Source organism: Hordeum vulgare, chromosome 6H, assembly GCF_904849725.1.
Source record: "Hordeum vulgare subsp. vulgare chromosome 6H, MorexV3_pseudomolecules_assembly, whole genome shotgun sequence".
NCBI lineage: Eukaryota > Viridiplantae > Streptophyta > Magnoliopsida > Poales > Poaceae > Hordeum > Hordeum vulgare.
In genome coordinates, this window is record NC_058523.1 from 73929848 (window position 1) to 73940095 (window position 10248).

A 10248-nucleotide genomic window follows, 5' to 3' on the forward strand; every position below is an offset into this window, starting at 1 on the left:
CTGGCCCCTCTCTCTCCCCTCTTTGTCGTCTGCCCCCACATGGCAAAGGGGGGGAGGCAGACGGCAAAGGGGGGAATCTGCCCCCTCTTTCTCCTCTCTTTGCCGTTTGCCCCCACATGGCAAAGGGGGGAGGCAGACGGCAAAGGGAGGAGGTCTGCCGTTAACACTTAAAGGGGACGTTGCAATATATGTCGTCCCAGTTAATTTGCCGTCTACCCCCTCATGGCAAAGATTCTTTGCCGTCCGCTTTGGGAAAGCAGACGGCAGAGAACCTCTTCACCGGATTTTTTTTACCGTCTAGTTTGCCGTCTGCTGACCGGCGGCAAAGCCTTTGCTGTCCGTGGTTGCACCCTTTGCCGTCCGCTTTGGCAGACGGCAAATTTCTGAATTTCAGTAGTGGGAGCAGCTGAGATATATTTTGTAAGCTTCTCTAATACATCCCAAGTGCTACTGTATATGTTGATAGACTTTATTTTTTTTTCAAAAGATCTGATCGACAACACTTGCTCAATTATTTGTAGTACTCCCATTACTATGCAGTAGCCAATCCTGGAAGTCTTTCTTTTTTAACAACAAGCTCTAAGTTTGTATTTGCTCATCACTTCCTTGGTTTTACCCAGCGATCATTTTAGGTTTTTTCTACTTAAATACTTTGTCCAAAACTATAAATGCTTATAAAGCTAAGCTAGCCAATTTTTATAGGATTTATTTATGCACTTTTTTGTTACTTGCTTAGTTTAACTTGACCTAAACAATTTTTTCTCAGAAACTTCACAGTAGTATGGTCCCAAAATGAACTTACTGGGTCATCATCTAAAAATTCACATTAATTGCAAACAATGTTGTATTTAATTGTAGGAAAAAATCAAAGGCTGAAGCAAGCATTGCAGCTACTTCTTCTCCTAAGACACCAACTAAGCAAGGTACTCAACCTGCTATTGCAACTTCAAGCCCAATGACAAGGTTGAGGGCACCAGCCATTGCAAGTGCTTCTTCACTTCCAAGTGCATCTACAAGAAGCAAAACTACTGATGCTAGCCCTCTTAAACAAGTTTAGTCCATTTGCTTGTGAGAACTATGTGAGAAATGCAAGTGGTACTTCTCTATGTTGAACTATTAGTGTGACCCTTTTGGTGATGTTTGTGACCTGAAACAATTATACTCTATGTTTAACTACTATGTGATAATATGTTTCTGACATGCGTGCTATTTCATCATCCTGTAAGGGGATTGGCTCTTCTTCCGAGGTCTGATATGTGGGTTCATCTTGGTAGGCAGGTAGCAAGATGAGCCAAGAGGAATCAACGAGTACCGCCGCCGCCTCCGCGCAGCAGCCGACGAGCCGGCCGGCATCGAAGCTCAACGAGAGGATCATGTCGTCGCTGTCGAGGAGGGCAGTGGCCATGCATCCGTGGCACGATCTTGAGATCGGTGAGGTCTTAGTTTCTGTTTCTGGATTTACCGGATGCCTTGATAAAAATAAATAAGCATATGTTGATTGCGTTTTTTTGGTGTACACGCCTTGGGGCTCGTGTCGTGTTCAATGTTGTAAGTGTGCTATCTTTCTGACTTGGCAGCTGAACATCTTCGTCAATTCAGATATTTGATGTTCTCTTGTCGCAAAGTAAATTAGGAAGTTGGATCTTGGGCAATTGGACCTGGGAGTGGGTTCGTGCTTGCACAAAATTAAATTGCACTCTGTACTTCGGTAAATGGATGCACTTGAGTCTGAATCACAATCTAGGTGCTTCATTGCACTCTGTACTGGGAATTAGGCAACAGTTGGTTTTCACTTTTAGTGGGATTTCAATGAAATCCACTGAATTTCAGCACACACTAAAATATTTCCCTTCCATTCAGAATATTTCAGTAATTTCACAAGTGAATGGTTTGGCTCTATGGTGGAAATGCAAATCAAAATCACTGAAATTTTCTTTTGGTGATTTTGGTTGTTGCTGAAATATTTCCAAAACTGAAAGTGAAAACCAACACCTGCCAAACAAGCTATTTTTAGCATATACAAGGTTGCGCTGGGTAAAGGGTGACTTGGGCTATCTCTGAACCGAAATTACTGATGTTTTATCAGTGTAATTTTGTCTGGTTTGAGATTTATTTTGCTGAGTGAATTTTTATAAGAATGAATCAGACTATCAATTGGCTTGTTACTCACGCCTATCGGAGTGACTAACTGACTATTGCTTTGATGCAGTAGAGTTTGTGATGGAATGGGCGCTTCCTGAGGTATACTCGTACGCCATGTGAGAATGGTGGATGACGGCATCGGCTACAAAACCCGAATGTTGAGCTCCTCTCCCTGCTCCGTTACGGTTTATTATGTGGTGCTTGCTTGTATAGACTTGTTTGTTGCTGTTAATATAATTATTATAAATTTTGGAATGTTAATATAATTATTAGATTGATTGTTTGTTTGTTTGCTGAGTGACTGAAACTTGTGTGATATTTGAAACTTTTCGAAACTTTTGAATGAGAGGGAATAAAATGACTTTCCCCTTCCCCAGTGAATTCATATTCAAGCTTTTAAAAACAAAGAGAGAAGATGACATGACTTCTTCAACTATAAATAATTTGAACGGAGATATTTGCATTTGAATTCTCTTGCATTTTTATTTGTTTTCTTCGTGCAAGAAATGCCGGGAAATACTTTCTGTCAAACAGAAAAGAGAGGAGGAAAATGACCCTCCAAAGTGCGGGCAATTTCTGAAATATTTGAGCCAAAAGAATACAAAGTTTATTGCAAAAATATTTACAAAAAACAAAATAAAGCAATTTAGGGAATTTCTGAAAAAACATTTTTTTTAAGTTTTTATTTTTGCTTTGGAAAAATGTTATTCGAGTAGAGGATATTTTTCTGATTTTTTTGGTATATAATACCCTATATTAATATTTTGACTTATTTCCTCTTTATTCGTTTTTATTTTCTGATTCAGAAAAAGTTAGAAATTAGGAAGGTTTTTTTTTCTTTTAAGCCGCCGCCCGAGCGCATTATAAGCTGGGCCGAATCCCCAGCCCCAGGGATTGGATCCTTTAGATCTCGGCCGATCCCCCCTTTCCATCCCCGCCTCCACTCGCTGCCAGTGGCCCCCACTGGCCGAGCCCTCCCCCCGTCGGCCATCTCCTTCCTCCCCTTCCTTACTTCTGCCCGAAACCGAGCCAGCCCCGAGACCGCCGGGATCTTCCCCGATGCACCTCTCCCCTTTCCTTTCCTCACCGCCCCCAGGCCTATAAGTACCCCGCCCCCGAGCCGCCCCGTTCCCACCCTAACCCCGACAAGCCGCCGCCCCCAAGCCCTCTGCCGCGAGCCCGCCGGATCTACCGAAGCTACTGCACCTTCGGCCCCTGGAGCAGCGCCCCGTCAGCCGCCCCCGCTCCGCCCGACGCTCCTCCTCGCCGGAGGACTGCCACCGCCGCGCCCCGCCTCCTCCACCGCCCCCCCGGAGCCCTCCCTCGCCGGCGACCGCCTCTTCCTCGCCGGAGCTACCTGCACAGCACGGTGGACTCTCCTCTCTCTCTGTTCTTTCTTTTTTTCCTTTGGTAGCCGTTAGATCTCTATTAGATGGTCTAGATTAGATCCCAGTAATAACCCTTCGGTTTAGAGTAGAAAACCGGCGGTTTTTAACTCACTTATGTTTTAGCCAGCGAGTTTGCTAGTCCTCGGCCGTTTGCTCCTAACCTTGCAACAAACACCCCCGCAGCCTATCACAGCGCGCCACGTATACCCCCTGGTAGTTAGCTAGTTAGTTTCTTTTTTCTGTCTAATTGCAAAAACAGAAAAGTTTCTGTTTTGTTTTGGCCATAGATTTTGATCCCGAAGTCCAATAGAGTTGATTCTTTTTCCAGTAGATCAACAATTTCCTGTAATTTTTAAAAACATATAATTTATCTATGTTTGAAATTTTAAAATATAAGATAGATCATATTTAGTTTAAATCTTGTTTTACCTATTCCAGGAGTTTAAAAATAGATTTTAATTTGATTCCTTTTGGTGCTGATCACTAGTGATATTATTTATCAGTGATAGAAATTTCAGATTTGTTTGAGTATTAGCTCATTATTTCATGTGAAACAATTTCTGTTTCACATCTTTTAGGATTTCGGCTAATTCCTTTTCTTTTTTTGTTTTAAAATATTTTCCTTATTATTTCAGAAAGATTATTATGTTTTGTTTCTGTTAGTTAAATAGTAGTTTTGCAACAAGTTTTTATTTTATATTTATTTGTTTTCATGAAATCAATTCTAGTTCCTTAGTAACTTGCAATTGGTTTCCGCACTGTTTCAAATCCCGTTGGAAATACTTTCAAATAGTTTTGTGAAAAATACTTTATTTTATGTTAGTTAAACTTATATCTAAGTTCCTTGTTATTATTTTTCTGTTAGACAAAATACTATTTAGTGTTTGACGTAGTAGAAGACTCCCTAGTCTTATTTGAAGTTTCTTTCGGAATTCCTATTCGCTCTCTTTTTTGTTTTGATTGCTAGAATGATTGCTATATATAGATTTCATCGGAGAGTGACGAGTAGTCTATCAAGTTATTTTCTCGAGAAATTCTTCTTCGTCAACATCACCAGACAAGTCACTTTGATCATACTATCACCTATGTTTTATGCATCGTAGTTCTACCATCCTATGCCCAATTGCATGCTGCTTAGGTACTTGGAAATTTTGGTATAGATTGTAGTATCATGTGGTAGGCACACAACAACCCCGATACTTGGCCCCGGGACGACAACTTTCATATTGCTATGCTTGAGTAGACGGGATTTCGGTTGAGTGCATAACACGAGTGATGCGAGGTTGATTAAATAATCAAGACCGGTTAAGACAAGATTTTCAAGACCTCGGACGCAATGCAACTCTGGGTGAAGGACGGTTGATCGGCTCCCCGGAGAACCCAGTGGATGACCCGGGATGCTGGGGACGGCCATGACATCCTGCGAAAAGCTTCACCCAGGCTCAAAGAGATGGACGGATATTTTCAAGACCCAAGGCTTACCTGCACAGCCACAAGTCATTATGGGCTCTGGCTTGGTTGGACAACGCGGCGACTCTGGACAAGCGGTGCTAGCAGATGTAGAAGAACGGTAGGAATGGATGGGCACGGACACGGATTCAGAGGGACCCGTTGAAAGACCATGTTTTGATCATCCGGTCTTCAAACACCCTGAAGTGCGAGGACATACACGGAGGCGATCAAATCTTGTGGGGAACGTGTGCAAAACTCTACAGAGTACTCAAACCTAATCGATTAGCCGTGTCCACGGTCATGGACAACTTGAGCCAAAGGAACTGAAGTTATCTGGATTTCTCAACACCATTAAATATATTTGATGAGGGTAACTATTGACAACTCGGGTACGAGAACTGGTTGGCAGAACCATCTCGTTAACAACCAACAATGTAGTAACATTTTTCTTTTATCCCGCTCTTGTTGTAGGAGAAAAATTTGCGTTACGCTAAAACTTACAACCCCACCTGCCATATATGCATATAGTATAGATGACATTTTACCCCTCTCTTATGTGACTTGCCAGCATATTCCATATGCTGACCTACACGGCTGCAACGTCTTATGTTGCAGATATTTTTCTTCGACGAGTAAGAGTACGATTCAGGGTTACGGTCTACACTCAACTTGCCTTTGGTGTTTATTGGGACTCCACTCCCTTTACCGCTTCCGCTGAGATATTTAAGGTATATATCAGTTTTACGCTATTTACATGTGATTGCACTTTGATATATACATTGATGTACTGTGTGTGCCAGCATACTGATCAAGGGATGGCACAGAAACACAGAGGCTTGACTCGTCTTGAGTCGGTTCGCTACAGAAATGGTATCAGAGCACATGTTGACTGTAGGACGTGACCCCTAGAAATTGGAAATCTCTTAGGAAAGGATCTCTCAAAAAAAATTATTTTCAAGAACATCCTTTCACTCCTCATCTCTTCTGATTTCATCAAATGTTCTCTCTCACCTCAAATAGTTATACAATCCCCTTACCCCTTTGACCTCATGAAGAATCAACGGAGTTCTACTTCAAAGTAAAGAGGAGTTCATCATGCAATTGAAGCTACACCAACAGTAGACTCTCAAGACCCGAAGAACTCGAAGACCCTGAAGTGTCCAAATAATTATATGACCATTAGAAGTCCAAACCCCTTTTATGTACCCACGTTAGTTACGATGATTTGTGAGCCGTCATTGGTGTGTGTTTTTAGACGGCCAAAACTAAAATCTATTCTCAAAAATATTGTTTGTATCTCCCACTCTCTTACCCGTCTCATCCCCAAAACCTCAACCCTACCAGATGGAGTATGAGGATGGACTTGTAGTCTCTGGACCAATGACCCAGCTTGAAGCTGAGATATGGATTCAGAACATGGAGAACCACTTCGGGAGCAACTTGATCTCAAGGAAGTATGAAGTGGAACACGCTCTCCAGTACTTTACCCAAAGTGCTGCTATCTGGTGGAAAATGCACCATGCCATACAAGGATTTAGTGGAGCTGAAAGTTGGGAAGAATTCAAGAAGACTCTGTTAAGATCCCATCTCATTCAGAAGGGCTATGATAATCCAAAGGAGAAGACTTGTGCATGCAAGATCTGTGGAGAAATATGACACACCCAAGAGGAACACAAGGATGGATGCACTCATTGTGAAGAAAATCACCCAGCTGAGGAATGCCCAACTAGTCAGGTGACTTGTTTCTTGTGTGAAGGAACCACCCACTACCCAGCTCAGTGTCACATTTACCCCAAGGTGCAACAAGATGTCAAGCAGCAGAAAGAAGCAGTGACATAACCCTCAAGAAGGAGATTCTAGATGAACCGATGATGAACGAAAATATTGAAGACCCTGATGGGCAAGGTCTGACCAGATTTTTCTCCAACGCATGCTACTCATGTGGAGAAGAATGACATTATTCACAAGATTGCACGATGAGAAGCCAAGAGTATCTGGGAAACTTCCCAACGGAAGAAGTGGAGTTTGATCCACTTGAAATAGAAGAACTGGCCAAGATGTAGGAGTCCGGAAAGAAGAAAAAGTACCCTCGGAAGAACCAAATCTCTGCAGACATAGACCTGAGTCATGTCAGATGTTACACGTGTATGAAATTTGGCCACCACAAATACATGTGCTCAGGAAGAAAGCCGGGAACCCAAGGAGAAAAGGCAAACACTAAGACGCCTCGAGACTTGACAGAACTCATTTGCTTTTGTTGCAAGGAAGCGGGACATTTTGCTAGCGATTTTCCGCAAAGGAAGAAAGATAGAATGGAGTAGTTAAGTTTTGACCATGGAAATAAGTGTAATCTGAAGCACTCTTGTTTTTCATGAGATCATGGAGTGAAATATTTGTAAGAAGAAGTCCCTGAGATTGTAATAACATCATGAATTAATGGAATTTATTGTCTCATGGTTGTCTATGTTGAAACTGTATGCGTTGTTTTTCTACGAACAAAGATCTCTGAACATTTATGAGGATACGAGAAAATGTGGTTTATGCAGGCATGAATATAATTCCTTTAAGTGTGGTAGTAATCGGTAAACCCACAGGATCCAATGAGTACGAATGTACCACGCATTACCAAGGAGACACATACATTCCTGTGAGTACCTATTTACTGACACCTGCAGATGACAACTCTCTACGAGTCATTCCTCAAGGGCCTAGAAACGATCATGACCCTGACCAGTGATTATGATTACCCGAAAATCCTGAAGGACATGATGAAGCACATTCACCTTGAAGGAGATGTAGTCTACAAAGGCTACCCATTTGTGGAAAATGGAGTGGAGCTTTGGTACGTGGAAGTACACCTCCACCATGTAAAAGGAGTTTGTCCAAAGACTATGGGGCAATACTTTTTCATTTCACGTCTACCACGAGCAACCTTCTTTGATGTTGTTCTTGAAGCTGCCATGGAAGCCATACGTCAGATCGGAGAAATACTTGAAGCGAGACTCCGTCATACCTAGGAATACCTGAGTGAGGTACGTGCGGAAATGATGGAGATGAAGCTCATGACCACCATGATGAAGCAAAAGATGGAGGATTTCAAGGAGCACATTGGAAAGTTCGAGTGGAACTAAAGTACCTCCAAGAGGGGCAGATGAACAAAGTTGGCAGAAATGCTCGACCATACCGAACAATGTGGATGGCAACATTTGTAATAGAGTACTTTTGTATTGGAGTTTTTGATAAGAAATTAAGGATGTAATAAATTATTGATTATGAAATGGATATGATTTATGGAAGAAGCTATGATGGATCAGCAAACGTTTTCTTAGGAGCATACGAAAACCTGAGAGTTGTGAAGATACGATAGATGTTTCCTTCAGCTTACAGAACCAATGGATTATCCGAACTTCGTTCGTGGACAAGAGAAATTCTGCAAACACTTGTGAGGATGCCCAAGTGTTAGGATGCGAGATTCGCTAAACCTTATACGGAGAAATGATTTGGGTGCGGAATGGATTGATCACCATGACGACTTACTCTCATCATTTATCTTGCTATTCGGAATGGTAAATCTGAGAGACTTACCCATAGAGAGAGACGACGTTCTTTGAAGCTTTTGTTTAAGCCTTAGAATGGTATGGTGAACGCCCCACGTACATGGCATTTGTTGTCACACGTAGGAAATTTTACGGTGAGAATGAAACCAAGACCCCTCTCTCTGCAGGATAACCACAAATGGTAGACCACCATGAGAATCATCGATATGTTATTTAGAATTGACCACGAGACTGTCAGTTAAGAAGACCGAGTGACGGAAGAAGCTTATATCAACGGGAGAGCATCACCAAAGGATTTAATATGAAGACTGTGCGATGTCAGTTGCCAAAACCCCAGAGGATCGTTAAAGAATTTTGAGGGACCAGTATCTCTCATTTTAAGTGTGGTAGCATCCCACCTTGTCGGAGATTGGAATTGTTAGAAGACCCCCAAACCCTAACCTTTCTTTCTAGCCTCTTCGAATCTCGAGGACGAGATTCTTTTTAAGCGTGGTAGTTTGTAACATCCCAAAATTACAAATTTCGGAATGTTAATATAATTATTAGATTGATTGTTTGTTTGTTTGCTGAGTGACTGAAACTTGTGTGAAATTTGAAACTTTTTGAAACTTTTGAATGAGAGGGAATAAAATGACTTTCCCCTTCCCCAGTGAATTCAAATTCAAGCTTTTAAAAACAAAGAGAGAAGATGACATGACTTCTTCAACTATAAATAATTTGAACGGAGATATTTGCATTTGAATTCTCTTGCATTTTTATTTGTTTTCTTCGTGCAAGAAATGCCGGGAAATACTTTCTGTCTAACAGAAAAGAGAGGAGGAAAATGACCCACCAAAGTGCGGGCAATTTCTGAAATATTTGAGCCAAGAGAATACAAAGTTTATTGCAAAAATATTTACAAAAAAGAAAATAAAGCAATTTAGGGAATTTCTGAAAAAACATTTTTTGAAAGTTTTTATTTTTGCTTTGGAAAAATGTTATTCGAGTAGAGGATATTTTTATGATATTTTTGGTATATAATACCCTATATTAATATTTTGATTTATTTCCGCTTTATTCGTTTTTATTTTCTGATTCGAAAAAAGTTAGAAATTAGGAAGGTTTTTTTTTCTTTTAAGCCGCCGCCCGAGTGCATTATAAGCTGGGCCGAATCCCTAGCCCAAGGATTGGATCCCTTAGATCTTGGTCGATCCCCCCTTTCCATCCCCGCCTCCACTCGCTGCCAGTGGCCCCCACTGGCCGAGCCCTCCCCCCCGTCGGCCATCTCCTTCCTCCCCTTCCTTACTTCTGCCCGAAACCGAGCCAGCCCCGAGACCGCCGGGATCTTCCCCGATGCACCTCTCCCCTTTCCTTTCCTCACCGCCCCAGGCCTATAAGTACCCCGCCCCCGAGCCGCCCCGTTCCCACCCTAACCCCGACAAGCCACCGCCCCCAAGCCCTCTGCCGAGAGCCCACCGGAGCTGCCGAAGCTCCTGCACCTTCGGCCCGCGGAGCAGCGCCCCGTCAGCCGCCCCCGCTCTGCCCGACGCTCCTCCTCGCCGGAGGACTGCCACCGCCGCCGACTCGCCTCCTCCACCGCCCCCCCGGAGCCCTCCCTCGCCGGCAACCGCCTCTTCCTCCCCGGAGCTACCTCCACAGCACGATAGACTCTCCTCTCTCTCTGTTCTTTCTTTTTTTTCTTTGGTAGCCATTAGATCTCTATTAGATGG